The sequence below is a fragment of the Dermacentor albipictus genome, unplaced genomic scaffold (genome assembly GCF_038994185.2).
Source record: "Dermacentor albipictus isolate Rhodes 1998 colony unplaced genomic scaffold, USDA_Dalb.pri_finalv2 scaffold_16, whole genome shotgun sequence".
NCBI classification, from domain to species: Eukaryota; Metazoa; Arthropoda; class Arachnida; order Ixodida; family Ixodidae; genus Dermacentor; species Dermacentor albipictus.
Window position 1 is genome coordinate 11600856 of NW_027225570.1, and position 17301 is coordinate 11618156.

The following is a 17301-nucleotide window of genomic DNA, read 5'->3' on the forward strand; positions in this document are numbered from 1 at the left end:
GCGTTGAGGCGCTTGGCGCGATTTCATTGGGTCTTACCATGAACGCAGGCGAAAGCTCGCGCGGAAAAGGAACGCGCGCACGACAAGGGTCTGCGATAGTGCCAGCGAGGGCGACATGACTTCGCGGCAATGAACTGTGTCCTCATGCCGCGCTTCACGCGCTACTGCGGCAGCCGGTGTTAGCTTTCACCCGCTCTGCTCCGTCGATGCGCGCTCCTGCCCGGCCTTCAGGGTCAATTGGCACGATAGCTTTAGGAAGGCCGCTTACGGCAAGAAAACCTTGTGAAATGTCTACTAATGCCTAAAGGCTAAAGGAGGGCGTGTTGGCGGCCAGTGAGCCGTGCCGTCGTCCCTACAATTCATTCAGGTGAAAAGTGAAGGTGGCAAGCGAAGGCGGCAGCTACGGCGACCCGCGTGGCCGGCTTCTAGAAAGACACTGCGTGTGCTCAGCTTGCACCTCGAGCACGCGCCAGCCAACTTTATTTTCCTCCGAGCGCCCACCAGCGCACCCGGCGTGGCGGCGTCGGTGTTACATGTTATTGCCACCAGAAAGGCCATAGGTGGACTTACATAAGCTAGGAAAAGAAGCAAATGGGGAACACACAGCCGAGCCAAACATTGCTTGCGCATTAGTAGACAATTCTAAGAATTTCTGTAGCTTTTTTTGTGTGTGTGCAGCCTGTGGTAATTTGATTTCGTGCTAATTTGCTTGTTATTTTCTTCGCAGGCATCTCGATGGCAAGAAGCACGACATGCAATGGAGCTAACGCAACCAATGGACAGTTGCTAAAACATGTTGTGGTTGAACTTGAAGAAACCAAATTGAGGCCCTCTTTATTGCGTTAGGCATATTTATTTGAACCCACCGAAATGCTGTCAAATCATATGCACATTTTGAAATACAGCATTCTAATCCGCTATTTAGTCAAGATTTGCTCGAAAAATTCTGTTGCGTTTTTGAGGCACAAATGATTTATTACTTACGTCGAGCCTTGTACACCTGCCTGTTAAAGTGTAATCAGTATGCGAAAAAGGCAATGACCCTTCAGTGCTCTAGTTTTCTTTGGATGTTGAGTATGTACTGTGAAGAGACCCAGTTTCATCAGCAGGGGATGACATGGCGTTTGCTGAAGCTGTAAGTTGGGCCACGTCACATATCTCGGCGGAAATATCAGCGTTTCTCCTGATGCCTGCAAAACACTCTCCTATAATAATTACTTACTTGAGATGAACAAAACATATTCTGGCCTTTGTCGGTGTTCCTGCGAAATCATTTGCCGTGAACGTACTCGACCATAAAAAAAAAACATTACCCTCTATGTGAAAAGCATAACTGCAAAAGTTGGAGGGAAACACCGGCCAAACCCTAATATTATACTTTTGTTAACAGAAGGTATGTGTATGCGAAATAAATGTGCATAAACTAAAATGTAAGCAAAAATAAACAAAGGCACGTAGTGTCAAATGTATGGGTTGGACACTTCGATATTAGATCATTTTGCGTCAACACAGGAAGCTTTGTCCATATTTACCGTGTTTTATCAAGAATGTCACCAACCAGTTATTGTAACCATCACACTTCTTCATATTTCCAATAGCCATCACTGGTGTCGACAGATAGTACCCTTTCTTAGTACGCGCATTAGCGTTTGACTACTTAAGCTTGCATTTGATGAATATTTGCTAGTAATAGCCATTTGCTGTTGTTTAGGTGCTCCGATAATTCTATGTTCACTGTAAGGAACAGCCAGCGCATGTCGCTACAAACCTTTTCAGAGGCTGTACTGGCACAACAACACAGTTCTATTTGACGAGCCAGCACTTCCCGAAAAATACTCTTGTACAAAAAACCATGCAGCTGTTTGCTCTAACTCCAAAAAAAAAGCACCTTAGGGAAATCAGGACCTTCTCAATTTCTGGCAATATGCCAAGGAAGCATTAACATGAGACAACAACATATATCACCGTCATTGTACTTACCCATCGGGGAAATCCTAGTTTTGTGTTCAGGGGCTTTAGTGCATGAAATCACGGAGGGCTGCTCGAACGGTTTTTCTTTTTTCTCTCGCGGCCCACTTTGTTTGGTGCAGGTTGGTTGGGGATTGGGAGGTGGTGAGGGCACGGTGCTAACAGCTTTCGTTTTCTCGTTGCACCCCTGGGAGAGACGGAGAACGACACGTGTGAGCGCATCAGTTAGCTGCTTGGCCGCTCCCCTGATGACCACTGTGAAGGGGGGGAGGAGGGGGAGGATGAGTCCCCAAAGTGTTCGGGAGGAGGCCTCTACATCCTTTTGCCTCAGCAGTCCCTGTCGGCGATTGCAGGAAGAGCGGAGGTGTTAGAACAAAAGCAAGAGGAGAGCCCAAGGACGTCACTACGCGAATCTCGCGCTTTGCTCTCTTTGTGACGGTGAGCAGTGACTTGCTTGTGCATGTTGCGTTGGCGTGAGCCGTTAGCTCTCTCCCAAATCGGCTTCCTGTCGATGGCTACTTCTGAATGGAACAGCTAGTAATGGCTGCTCGCCGTTTGATTCGAAGAAGCAAGTACTTTGTGTCTCTTGCTTTCCCACCGGTAGGCTTTGAACAGCCCTCCACCGGCAACGTTCAAGACTTATTTGTTTCTTTTAGTCTGTGGGCGTGAACGGACCCGAGTGCATAGTCTGTTCCTTTTTCATGACATTTATAGTAAAGCTTTGTGTTGATAGCATAAAGCGACACAGCGTCTGATGAGCCGCTGCTAGCTACGGCGAAGGGGATGTGCATCTCATTTTGTTTATTCAGGCCGCCTCCTATGCTTAGAAGTATTGTTTTCTTTCAGCGGTCTATCTTTTGTAGTAGAAGTACAATAAAGTTATATTTTTCTGTATCGCCGCCTCACGTCTTCTTATAGAGACGCAGCTATAAGTACTGGATGAGGAGGTGCAGGGGAGGTGGCTGTGTATTCATTTAGAGCTACACTGTGTTTGAACGACACCTTTTTATTTGCTTGAAAACAGGTTGTTCCTATTGTATTGCATTATGTATTGCTCGATAATGCCTAACTACATTCTGCAGCCTTTCACTGTTGAAAAATAGGCTGAACAATCGTTTTAACAACCCCTAAAAAATGAAAGTGCATAATGCACACAAGAAGGCATCCAATGGACCAGCGCCCAAATAACAAGCAAATAAATTCGTAGTTCTTTATAATTATCGGCGTTATAACAGAAAAGCCAAATTATAGAGCAACAACGCAGTGCCCACATGTTTTAACTACATTTGTATTTCATTATTATGGAAGCTCTCTGTGCTTCGCTACAAAAGATGCAGAAATCCAATGGAGGTCCATGTAAGATTTCACAGTTAGCTTCAGGCTTATTCTTCAACGTCCATCTAAAAAGCAGGCAATATACGTTCAATTTAGTGCAAAGCGTTTTTGAGGGATATGTGAACAGTTTTTTTTTTTTTTATCCAGTGCTAGGGCGCGTTCGTTAGCGTTAAAATCTGCGTCTATGACGCGCTGTTAAAGGTAGCGAATGATGGCCATTACGACGTTGTCTTAGCTTCGGAAATATGACTCTGCCTTTGTGCCTGTACTGTAGATCTTATTCCAGATCATCGCATAGATAGGGTTATTCGTTTTCGGGTTTTATATTTTTTCAAATTCGGGGGGTAAAAATCGGGCGTTATTTTTCGGCTTGCTAATAGGGGAGAAATCGGGTTTTTCGTGGAAAAATTCTGCAATTCGGATTTTATCGGATTCAATTTGCAAACTAATCATTTATTCGATTTGCTCTAACCGGTGGGTAACAATTAGGGCTAGATTTTGGGCTGTTTTCAAGAAAATATTGCAAAATTTGGCGTTTCTTTGGTAATTAATTATTACTCGCAGTGAGAGGCAACAGTCAGTTTTGAGAAAAGAAACATTTTATTCACGAGGGCTGGTCATCGACGTTCTACACGTCCTTATTAACGTACATAATCATCTGCATGCGCAACATCTCGGTTTCCATACGAGACCTGTTTGGTCTCTGCAGGTACCTTAGCTGAGAGAACGTTCGCTCAACGTCACAGCTGCCATTAGCTAGGCACAACAGTGATAACACTGCATTTGCTAGCCTTGGGTAACGCACAGTTGCGTCGTTCCAAAAGTCGATCACTTCAACACCTTCATTTGTGGGGCTTGCTTCCAGCAAGTACTGGCTGAACTCCTCGCGAAGCGAGCCTACATCGTCCATCACGGAATTAAAGAGAGGTCGGTAGTCATCAAACGACTGACTCAGCAGCCACTTCTGGAACGGATCGAGTACGGCTCCCAGTTTCCACAATGTCAACTGGTTTTCTCCTTTGTCTGAGACGTTCCTTTTCAAAGTGCAGTCCCATTTTGTGGAGATTGTGACGCCAAACTCTTCACAACAAGTTTTTACTAATATGGCACTGCTCTTAGGCAACATAGACAAAACACCTTTCGCCCGATCACTTTTACCGATCATCGTGGAAAGCTCGTTGACAGTCTGCTGTAGCTTGACGTTTACGAGGTGATCGAAGCTTGGCATGAGGAGTTCTCCGCTTTCAAGCGTTTTCTGGACATCTAAAAGAGGCTCGAGTGCATCTCTCATTAAGACTGCCTTTGCATAAAGAACCTCTTTTTCAGAAAATATCGCTCGAATAGCTTGCGCTTTGGTGCTATCATGCGAGCATTCAACAAGTTCTGTTAATGAGCTCCACATTTCTATGACGACAACAAGCGCTTTGTAGAAGCTTTGCCATCTGTTCGGAACTACAGAAGGAGTCTTCTTTGCATCAGCGCCAAACAGGCTATTAGAGGCACATATTTCGATGTACTTTTGGTGCACCTTGTTAGCGGGCGTAAATAATGCTCCAAACTTGATCAGTGCGGATCGAATATCAGACACGCAAGGTGACGAAATCGCATGGTCAACGCTCACATGGATCAAATGGGCTAAGTCTGTCTGTCTGTCGGCCGCTTTGGCTGCTTCTCGCCTGCGCGCCAACTGGAGGCACAGCAATTCCGTGGGCACCGTTGTTTCAGAAATCGGGAAAAATCGGGTTTTACCAGATATTTTAGGAACGCGTTCGGGGTGCAAAAATCGGGTAAAATCGGGTTTTACCCGAAAACGAACAACCCTAGGTATAGAGCATTGATTCTCACGCGTTACTTGCTTGCTCAACTCTGTTTACGCATCAGTGCTTTCCTTCTACTTTGCCGCCGACAATCAACGTCGCCAAGTAAATCCAGGGCATTGAACTGAACTTTGTAATTGGATATTGCTCGCGTTCTGGTAACTTGACTAGATGATGTTACGCACTAAGCAGGTTCCGCGGGTCCTACGCCCGCCAACACAATTTTTATAAATAGATCGTGTTATATACTTGTTGTTAGTAAGTAAATGGTAAGTAAATGGTAATAAACGTAATTTACGTTATAAAGGTATTTAAAAATTTGCATGCGCCAGAAATGTAAGAGAGCAAGCTTGATAACACATGTCACCATACAGTTTCAAAGAGGCTGCTCACATAAAGAGAACGGCATAGTTTGTTTTGCACCAGCTTTTCAACTGTGTGTAGCTTTAGGTGAACGTTGATGTTCAAGGTAGAGCAGTACCCGCAGATGATGTCTTACAACGCGCGCATCTTTATTTCACTGTGCACCGGTAATGGATAAACAAACAAGTAGTTGATCAATTGACGTCACAGCGCTGGATTGATACGGACAAGAGAAACGGCAAGACAAGTGCTCACTATCAACGTGAATTGATAGTTAGCGCACGTCCTGTCCTCTTTCTTGCCTATGTCAATCCAGCGCTATGGCTTTAATTGATGCAACGAACCAGCTAGCCCTAAATAGGGCACTCCTGAATAATAATTATTTATCTAATAAATAAAAAGAACCGAAACTTAGTGTTCCGATTATCATTACCAGTGGGCAGTTTTTCGGTAGAACATTACAGAAAGCACGCTCGCTAACGCGCGCTAGAGATGTCGGCGGTGAATCGCATTTGGCTACAAACTCGTCTCTCGCATTCTTAAAGGGGCACAAAAGCAAAACAATAAATCACTTTAGACTGATAAAGCATTGTTTGAGAACTCTGCAGGTGGTGATTTCAAAATAATAGTTTGAATATTAGATGAGAAAAATAAAGGTCAAATTATCAACATTTCAATTTCGCGCCGAAACCCCGACGCCGGTACGTCAGTGTCAGGGATTCCAAGGTATGTTTTCGTATTAGGGCCGCGTCGGCTCAGTAAAGTTCCCCAAACTTGCCCTGTTTAATATTTGGTTCCTTCAGAACACAACGGGGTCAATCTGTACCCCTCAATAAGTAGGTAGGTCCTAGCAGACGCTATCAAAATCCATGACGTCACTGCAACCTGGTGCGGGAACTTCATGTAGGCGTCGCCACATGTATTTCGCTTTTGCGCTTTTTCTTGCTTACTAAGCGTCTGATCGTGGTAAGATTTACGTTTTTGGTGTTGTAGAAGGGTAATTTAATTATGCAGAATAAATTATTCTTCTCTTTAGTGTCCCTTTAGGGGCGTTGGGAAAATATGGAAAAAAGAACATTCGTAATTCTAGAAAGTAATTGACTCACAGAGCAGAATAAGTGCAAGTAGGCCACGAAAGTACAGAAAGTATTACGTCAACGGACGCGTTGGCAAAAGCCGAGGGAAGGGTGGTGAAGTCAAAATTTGAAATCGAGAAAAAAAAAGCATTGTGCATAAGGATGGAGAGTAAAGTGTCTGGCTACATAGAAGAACAAATAATGAAATCAAAATGGAGAAGAATAATTGCGATAAGAAGCGTTGAGTGATAATGTTGAAAGCCACATAAGTGGGTACAATTCCGTGAAATCAGTGTTATAGAAAAAATTTTCCATTGCTATTTATCTGTTTGCAGCCTCTGGGAATCCTAATGGCGGTAGCACATATTCGTAAAGGCAGACCCCAACACACCGCACCACGATATACTTTGCACTGGTTCATAAGGAGGCAATAGTTTCGTGTCCCTAGAGGGAAATGTGGCGCTAGTATCTACAGGGGCTCTCCTAAGCGTTGCCTCAACCTACATGGGCATTATGGAAAATACTGCCTTTAGATTGGCTTCGATCTTTATAATAGTGGCTGCTTGCGGTGCATTAAACGAAGCTATATTAAAATGTCTTCATGTAGAATCTAATTTTCTTCCTATAGTATTTTATATAATGCACAATATATTGCGTAAAGTCCCTTTGAATTTGAGATCGATGCATGGTTTATCACCAGGGTGCACCAGGCTATGCATTGTTCGGTACTTCTGCTCTCGTGATTTAGCGCCATTTAATAATTTGTTTGTACGACAGAAACAATAACCGTGTATGTGCTCATACAAAAATAATTATCCAATAGTTATGGAAATGAAAATTTTGTATTGTGAGAAAAGTGCTTCGCCTTTCAGAGAAATACTACAGGTGTCGTCTGCTACGATGCCCGCTCGCTGCGAACGCGAGAACAGTGGACTTTTCTTGCCGACAGCAGGCATTTGCGAACTCTCTCGCTCTTTCGAAGGGCTATGTCAACTGTCACGATTGCTCGACCTCGTCAACTACTTTTGAGCCCATCTGATGCAGTGCTAGCTGGAACACTTATGGCATCCTACAAGTATATTTCATATTATTGTATGTTGACCTATTGCTTCTTCTGAAGGGCGTGCCAGTAGCTGTTATGTCGTGGCTTTGCACATACCCGTTTTGCGACAGGAGACTACAGCCAAGAAGTAGCAACCTTCCGCAAGAAAGTTTGTGTTCACAAATGTCCTGAAACACACATTTCAATGAGCCCATAAACGAGCAATGCGTAATGCAGCCTTCAATCTCATTTCCTTGTCAAGCCACCAGAAGTACAACTGCCTGTGTAGTAAACAAAAGGCGTCATGCGAGAAATGAGCCGCCTTCCCATTGCACTCTGCATCACTAGTAGAAAAATGTTTCTGGCAGGTTATTAAAACGCCCAGCACAGGTGTGCAGCTCACCTTTACAGTTTTAAAGCTCGCAGTGCAAAATAAACGTTTACAAGAAACCAAAGTTAGAGGTATGCCAAAGCAGTACGTTGTGTCCATATACTGACCACGCAAAGAGCGATCGACTGAAATATGTTACTTGCAGTGGTACGAGACAGGAAGAGAGCAGTATGGATCAGAGAGCAAACGGGGAAAGCCGATATTCTATTTGACTTCAAGAGATAATAATGGAGCAGGGCATGCCATGTAATGAGTAGGGTACATACCGGGGGACCAGTAAACGCCGGCCCTATCAGTCATCCTAGAAGATGTCATTGGTAGTCGCAGAATCGCGACGCATTTTAATCAAAGCCCCACTTTAGCTTATTAGTAGGCACGCCACGTTTTCTACGTGCTTTAAAGGTTCGAACAATAGAACATGTGCGCAGTATCGCGCTTGTATCAGTAGTACCTTCTTTTTGCCCTACTGAATTTTTATAAAGCAGGTAACGCTACGGCGCCAACAGACATAGCACGTTCTCTCGCCGTTTACGACACTGTTGTTTTCTCGTCAGGGCTTCCTCACCACGTCTCCACGACACAAACATCGGCACAGGCGCTATAGCTCAGCGCGCTATCGCCACTTCGAGACAAGAGAACAAACGCCGGGAGGTTTGCGCCGCACTGCACCACTGCGGGTTCTAGCAACTGCGCTTGGAGCGAAACAAAAGCTGCCAAAAAGTACCTGTAGACTGGTTCGTTTGACCGACAGAATACCAACCCGTAGTTGGTACTTCCCGCCATTGCCATGATAGTTGAACGATCGCAACGCCAGATTTCCCTCTGGTTATAGTAGTATGAAACTCTATGCCTGTCACAGACAGAACCTCATTGCAGCTCTCATCTCGGCTAAACAGCCATACGCGGGGCGTCGGGCGCGACGCGGAACTCATGGACCACTGACGTTCAAAAGAACACACGCTGCCTTGTTTTAGCGCTAGAAGATGACAATAAAGCATATACTGCCTTTTATCTGCCTTTGGAACGTCACTATTAGAAATGACAAATAAAACTTCAGCGTATCAGAAGATACAGCTTGAGGGATAATGTGAACAGACATTAGGAAGAACCCTGAATCCGTATTTTATGTAACTTGTTTGGGGAGGAACTAGCGTATGTAACGCGGTCCTGTGGAAAAGGTTGGGCGTCAAAGACCGAATTTTTAGCTGGTTGCCCGAATATTCTCGTTCCGTTATCGTTTTTAGTGCCCCGGATGAAGGCTGAGCATTTAGGCTCAAGGTCTCTAGAAGGTAGTCCACAACGGCAGCTAAAAGCATTTCATGCTTAAAATGAAAGTGTTCTTAGTATGCATAAAAGTAGGGCAAACTACCATTGAACCGAACAATGGTCCTCAGTTACACAGTCGATGTTTTACATGTGCACTCCTTCACGCTTTTGCGTGCGCTTTGCTTGCGTTCTGCCTACTACGCTGACATTGCTGTTGCTCAACTCAACTAATATAGAATTTTCACCTAACCTTCTACTAATTAATATGTGTTCCTGTACAGTGAAGCTATAGTACCATGTAAATGTACACCACACAACATGGTTGGCGCGCATAAATAATTTTCTTTTCAGTTTCTGTGGAATACAAAATCGTTACGAAGTTCAATTAAATTACCTACATCACTGTGAGTAACAGTACGTCAGCAGAATCACCATGTTGTTTCAAAAACTTCTATTCCTTCTATTGCAGTAACAGTAAAAACATACCATGTAGGTATAAAACTGTCATTTCATGGTTACGTGCGCATTGGTGGTGGGAAGAAATTGAAATAGTCAACTCTTGTGATGTCTTCTTTTTACCTTGCGAAATAAGAACAGTTAGTTTGAGTCAGGGTAACAAAACCACACTAACAGCCTCCGACAAAGTAGTGTTCAAACGTCTTGCATCTTGCTAATGCTGTGTCGCGAAAATCTGATTATATGCACACGTCACCCTTATGAAAATATGAGATGAGTTTCACATGAAAGTCTGACGAGTTTTGACATCACAGCCATTAGACTTTCTGACGAGTTTCTTTGGAATTTTCTGATGTATTCCTAATGTCATTCTATAACATATTGGCCACCGTCTTTCTGTAGAACTCTTGACGAGTGCTTTTCTTGTGAGCATGAAATGTCTTCCTAATGTGCGCTCCAAAGCAGTTTTCTTGTGACTTTCTCACGTCTTCCTAGCGAATCTCTAATGAGCTTATACATTAGACTGCCGGTGCTCGTATTACTCCTATAACAAAATTGGCCACCACGTGTGGTAACATTTTCTCATGTGTCCCAATGGCAGTCAGACCTTATTTAAATATGTTACCTGTGCGTGACTATCTTTGGTGCTATATATATGCAGCCTGTGTGTATGTATGTCCAGTGAAGATGCAGCACTTCTGACATGTACATGGGCCCTACATACACTGCATGTTAGACATTACTCAACGAAAGAAATTTAACAAAAACATTTATTGGGCATATCAATGCTTCCTTAAATGCAGAAGGAGTTTAAATGAAAGGAAAACACAGTATCAGCCTGGTTACGGATATGATATCTCCCTTTCATTTAATCTCGCTACTTATCACTGAGGAGAGGCTGTTCTTGAGGTGGAGTGTCGTCACCTTGAAGTAAGTGCATGTGTACCCTGCATGGTAGAAAGGACAGATAATTAACAAAACTTGGCAATCAACCACAGAAATACACGCTGTATCACTTGCTGCAGAACGGTCTGGAGACGTTATAGCTAGTTCTGCGAAAAATTTATGTGGTGTCGGTTCACACAAACTTGAGGAACCACTGTGTGGCCTTTGGGTGCAGCAGTAACTACAGTAAGCAGAAATTGCTCTTGGCTGAACAAATGTGCAACATGGATCAGCTGTGGCGTGTGTACATGTCGTGAACTACTTCAGCTATATCGGTTTCCACTTGACAAAGGACAGCAGTGTCTGTGGATTGCTAGCGTGAATGAGAAATTCTCACTAATTACTTGGCATGGAAATGAGCGTAGGAGTGTTTGTGTATGGGCAACCCAATGCATCCCAGAGACATCCAAGTGCCAGTCGTTATAGAATATTTGCATCAGCTACGGGCACAGTTCTCATACATTCCAAGCCTACTATGTCATGCATGTGTTGGCCTCCTGAATGATGGCATATATCCCATTCAAGAAATACACCACACCATGTCTGGGGTTTTTTATCATTTACACCCGAGCACTGCTTTCAGAGGGAGGGCACAAGTTGAAAAACAAATGCGTAGAAGCATGACAAACAAGCTTGCATAAAAATAATTTAATAAATAAGCATGGTGGTTGCTATGCCACGTCATTAGAGAGTATTCCTCTTTGTCATGCACTCATAATGAGCGTCGACTGACACACGTCCCATTTTTGGCTGTGGTATTCTTCACTGATTTTGTTGTATCAGTCGGTTGCCATAGGCGAACGAAACAGATAAACAAGCTAAATCCAGTGCACAGCTTCTCGTGTCAATGCATGGTCAAATAAGACGAGCACACTGGTCCTTTGAGTGAATTATGGTGCTCTCCTAGGCGCATGCTGAGGCACCGGCTAGTCAGCGTGCCCGATGTACATTGGACCAAATATGCACGTGATCAAAAGAGTAGCCTATATTAACCCTGAAAAATACGAGACAAATTTTGGGTATTTTTAACTAAGCAAGCCTCCAATGCCTGGGTGCCTTTGTCAATTCACTTGTGGACTGCAATGCACGTATATTTTCAGCAAAAATAAATTAGGCAGCATATGCACAACAGTCATGTTGTATGGTCTCCCTTCCCTCGCTGCGCAAATTTTGTCCTGAAAAGTTACATGAACTAATCGAAGTGAAAATTGAATCGAGAAATGCAAGGAGGCAAGCGAGGCTTGCTTGGTTAAAGGTAGCACCAAATTTGTCCAGTGCGTGTCAGAGGCACTGTGCTGTATTCCTTTCACATGTGGTCAAATGTACATAGCGCAGACTGGCTGGTGCCTAAATATGTACCTGTGAGATCACCATATTTCATTCAAAAGACCAGTATGCTCGTCCGACTTGGCCACACATATCTGCAATGGGGCTTCAGGCCAGATTAGGATTGTTTATCTGTTTTCAGCCATGGCTGAAAATTGGCAAGAGAAATCAGTCAGGCGCACCACATAAATAACAATAAGTGTGAGCCAGCCCCCATTATCAATGCATGAAGAAAGGCATCCTTTGTAGATTACAAGGGATAGAAATTAGTCTGTGCCTATTTACTTCTTTTTATGCAGACACCATTTACCATGATTTTATGCCTTTGAATTATAACTTCTGCCATCCCTCTCAAATTAAATGGTGCACAACACAAGTGCACATCCGGTGCTATTTTTGTTAGTCCTTCCAACAACTTAAACAGTCAGTTGTTAGCCAAGGTCATGTTGCATAGTCTCCCTTCTCTCACTGCGTAAATTTTGTCCTGAAATGTTACATGAACTGATTGGTAAATTCAAATGGACACTACAAGTTTCGCCGAGTGAACACAGCTGGTTCTCAGAAATGCACAAAAACAGTGATGGGTATCTGTTGGCATCCTGTAGTGTGTGCAAACTAGCTGTGACATTGCTGCAGTAAACACACTCACAACTGCTACAATGCCTACCAGCATGAATAAGGGCAGCTTGCAAAGAAAAGAATACGAAGAAAGTGAGAGAAAAAATAGAAAGCTTACCAGAAAACACCTCACTACTTAAGTAACTGCAGCACAATGAATACTGGCCTTCCTATTTCATTTCAAGAAATTCTAGTTCATCAAATGTGTATTTGCCAGTGACAGTTATTCTGAGAACAAGACAGACATGATTGTAAATATCAATGTTAAACAATGGTAGGCACACTGCGTGCTTAGACCTGTGACATATATGACACACTACACTTCGAATTCTTACATGGACAAAAACAGCACATGTGTGTATCATAAGCAGAAAGGAAAACAGGGAAATATGGGCTACAGCATAAGAAACAGTTCCAAACAAATAAAACCAAGATAAAAAGAAACATACTGTGTAATAGGCAAAAATAAAATGGACTTGCAGCCAAGCAATTGATGCGAGAAAAATACTAAACGTCAGGACATGCGACGTGTAGTTTTAACAGAACAAGATAATGTGTGCATAATATCTACAAACACAAATAAGCAGCAAGTGGAATGATGTTGCAGAAATATTTAGCCTATTTAGCAAGATGCATTAAGTAATATGTCGATACACTTATCCACTAATGATACCGAGATCCTACTTTTGTGAACACGTACACTTAAAGCATACCTGACATATCCATCCAGATTACACGCCGTGTTGCTGCAGTCATGGCCACGGGTTATGTGGACACTGTTGTGGGTCACGGCTTCACCACTACAAAGAGAATTCTGTGTTAACTTATAGCTGTGGCACAGTAAGACTATCACATAGTGAACACATGCAAGGAGCATGTAAAAACAGTCATGAAAACAATGCCTGCACTGGTGCAGGGTGGCAACAGAGCACAAAGTCAAAGTTACTGATGAATGTCACGATAACAGGGACCCCTTCAACAAGGCAAAATTTCACACGCAGGAGCAGCAGCGCATTACATGAATGTTTGTTTACATAACGATTCTAGAGTTTCTTTCATAACTTTAAGTAACTATCCCTTGTAATGTTTACTTACGTCGAAGTTATGGCAACACCCCTTCAAAACAAACCTGTACTAGTAGCACGCTGTGATTGCTTACATTTTTTTTCCCCAATACTGCTCGTAAATCGAAAACCTTGTAAGCAGAGATTATCTACAACGTCGAATCATTTATAAGCGAGGAAACGTCATAGCAGTAAGAATCGGTCAAGAGGTAGATGAGCCGTTATCATGCGACTTCAGCAGAAAAACGGGAGCTCACGCACAAGCGCGCATGATGAACACGATTATTTCTGAACGTAATCTTTCTCATCAGAAGAAAACGCTTATCAAGATTTTCAATTCTGCATTATGGCAATTAATTCGCGCAACTAAACTCTGACACCCAGCAAGCATCGGCATAGGTTTCACTGTTGTCGTGGGAGTTCTCTTTCCTACGTTCGCAAGGCACCCTATGCCCACACGAGAAGCACGCACAACACGTGTGTAGTTAGCAAGCACGGTTACTCACCTTTTGAACGGCCCGACGCGGTCGAAAAGCGCCCTCCAAGTTGCCAGAGCTTCGATGCTACTCCCAGCAGACATACCGGTTCATAGTGGACGAGCAGTGGTACGCTAACAACACGCATTATTTCTTCGCGACGTCCACCCAACTTTCCACGACAACCAGAGACAAAGGGAACGCACTCGACAGCATGAACAACGTTGGTCCACATTTCGCTGGCGCGCCACGCACACGGCGAGTTTGCAGCGAGACACAAGCTGTCTGTGGCGCTTATGCGCACGCGAACTAAGTCACATTTGGTTACAGCAAACACAAAAACACACGATCTAACAAGCACATCGTTGCAGCTCGCACACCCGACCGACTCGAAAACAGACCGACAGACTGATTGGATTGGATTGGATAGGAAACGGGACGGTAGGTGGCGCCACGAACAGGTCGGTTGGGGCCAGTCAATGTCTCGGCTAGCGTCATCTGAGGATTTGTGCGGCTGCCTAATTGCGCATAGCTGTTGCAAGACAAAGAGAACCAAAGATAAGTCTATATTGTAAGCTATAGCTTGGCATAGAAAGAAATTCTATAACGCATTTTCAATTTGAATCGCTTCGGCTATGTGCAGCCAGCAAAAGCATGGCCTTCGAGATCTGAAAATGTTAACCCTGTAGAAAGCCGTTGCGGTGACGCTATTCGAACGATTTTCACTTCAGTTACCTCTCATAAAAACCGTGAATTATGCATTTCGCTGCTCCCCGTGCTACCTGCGCCGTCACTTCAATTTAAATAACTTCCTGCTGTCGTTCACATCAACTATATAGCCTCAGACATCGTTGACGCGATCTCCGAGCGACACATGTGCAGTGTACGATGTTTTAGTGCCCGTTGCAACAGTGTCAGTCGGAAATCATCAAATCTGCTCGTGTGGCGCAGCTTACACCCCTGTCGTCCGTATCTTGCTTTCGTGTTGGCGTGTTTAACGTGCGCGGGTTGCACTCCTGTCGCTCGTGCCTTCTGTGTTGATCGTGCTACCCACGAAGATTCCTCGAAAAACCCACATGTCTCGGCAGCGTGCATTTGTCCTATGTGGTATATGCCAGAAGTGTGCGCTGGCGTACGATGTGCGTGCAACCAAGTACTACAGTGCGTTCCAGCAAATAGACGCTGCCGCTTACGCGCAGTTTCTTTTTCTTTTCTTTTTTTCCCCGTCGTGGTTGCTCAGTGGCTATGGTGGTGTTGGGCTGCTGAGCTCGAGGTCGCGGGATCGAATCCCGGCTTCGGCGGCCGCATTTCAATGGGGGCGAAATGCGAAAACACCCGTGTACTTAGATTTAGGTGCACGTTAAGAACCCCAGGTGGTCGAAATTTCCGGAGTCCTCCACTACGGCGTGCCTCATAATCAGAAAGTGGTTTTGGCACGTAAAACCCCATAATTTTTTACGCGCAGTTTTCCATGTCATGATCATGTCAATCTGCAGAATTGTCGGTTTGCCACTTAAAGACTAGTAACACATCCGAGTAATCAAACTGCCCAGAACAAGGCATACGCTATAGTTTGGCACTGTTTACCAAATGTGATAACGGAGTAACACAATCTTACAGTGCTCTTTAAAAAGGAAAGAAAATGACGTCGTTGTTTTGTGCCTAGCCCTGATATATCGGAAGCGTTTCCAGAGTACTCGGCGCTCACGCTGTGTTATATCGTTTTCTTCATTTTTGTCTCTTAGACTGCCCCCAACGATGAATCAAAACCACTCCCAGCAAAGGCCAAGGGTCCGAGTGTCTTAATTAACTGTATCCTAATTAACGGTACCTTACTTAACATCGTCTTCATTAACACCAATGGTCATGAGTTCGACTCCCACCAATAGTCATGGGTTCGAGTGCTTTCATCAACTATATCTTAATTAGCTCTACATTAATTAGCATCGCCTTCATTTACGACAACGTTCGTGGGCACAACTCCTACACAAGATCATGGGTTCGAGTGTTTTCATTAACAATATATTAATTAAATATGCCTTAATTAACATAAACTTTACCAACTAAGGCCGTGGGATCGAGTGCCTTAAGTGACTATATTAATTAACAGTACCTTAATTAACATCGCCTTCATTAACAACAAAGGTCGTGGGTTCGATTCCCACCCAAGGTACTGGGTGCGAGTGACTTGACTGTTAGATCTTAATTAACAGTGCATTAATTAGCACCATCATCATTAACAAAAGTCGTGGGTTCTAGTGCCTCAAATAACTGTATCTTAACTGTGCTCAATTAACACCGCCTTCATTAACACCGAAGATCGTGGGTTCGAGTGTCTTAATTGACTATATATTAATTAACATTACCTCAATTAATATCGCCTTCATTAACAACAATGTTCGTGGGTTCGATTCCCACACAAGGTAATGAGTTCGAGTGACTTAATTCCTAGGTCGTAATTACCTGCGCCTTAATTAGCATCGTCATCATTAACAAAGGTCGTGGGTTCGAGTGCCTCAAATAACTGTATCTTAACTACGCCTTAATTAACAGCGCCTTCATTAACACCAAAGGTCGTGGGTACGAGTGTCTTAATTAACGACACAATAATCAGGTGCACATTAATTAACATATTAATTAACATGCTGCGACTTACACTAAGGGTGGTACGTGCGTTCGAGTGCATTAACTAACTATATCTTCAATAACTGTCTTAATTAACGGTATCTTAATCAACACCAAAGGTCGTGGGTTCGTAGCCTTAATTACCGCCAAAGGTAGTGGGTTTAACTCCCATGAAAGGTTGAGAGTTTGTAACCTCTTTGTACATCGAGTGCTCAGGTCGACAATGCCGGATTTTCTATCGCATTTACAAAGAATTTTTCACGAATTGGCATCGTACACATTCATACGTGATGTACTTTGACATTAGCAATAACACAAAAAAGCTGTATACTCCTCTCATCAGAAATCTTAAGGTGCATTGTCATTTGAGTCTCTGATGTACTTGTGATGCCAAAAAACATTAGACGATGCATTTCTTATGCATGTCTGATGTCACCTTAGGAAGACATCACGTCCTCTACAGAAACTCATGGTTCATTTTCATAAGGGCACATGCCACAGCTGTTACGAGCCGAGAATCAAAGCGCCGAAGT

At 43.6% G+C, this 17301-nt stretch overlaps 1 long non-coding RNA gene across 1 annotated transcript; it reads right to left on the minus strand.

The window, feature by feature from the left end:
- Positions 1–10466: 10466 nt before the first annotated feature.
- Positions 10467–14543, minus strand: LOC135901694 (uncharacterized). Its single transcript, XR_010564226.2, has 3 exons — positions 14174–14543; positions 13317–13403; positions 10467–10661 (listed from the first exon to the last, which is right to left on the minus strand). It is a non-coding gene; the product is annotated as an uncharacterized lncRNA (long non-coding RNA).
- Positions 14544–17301: the final 2758 nt, after the last annotated feature.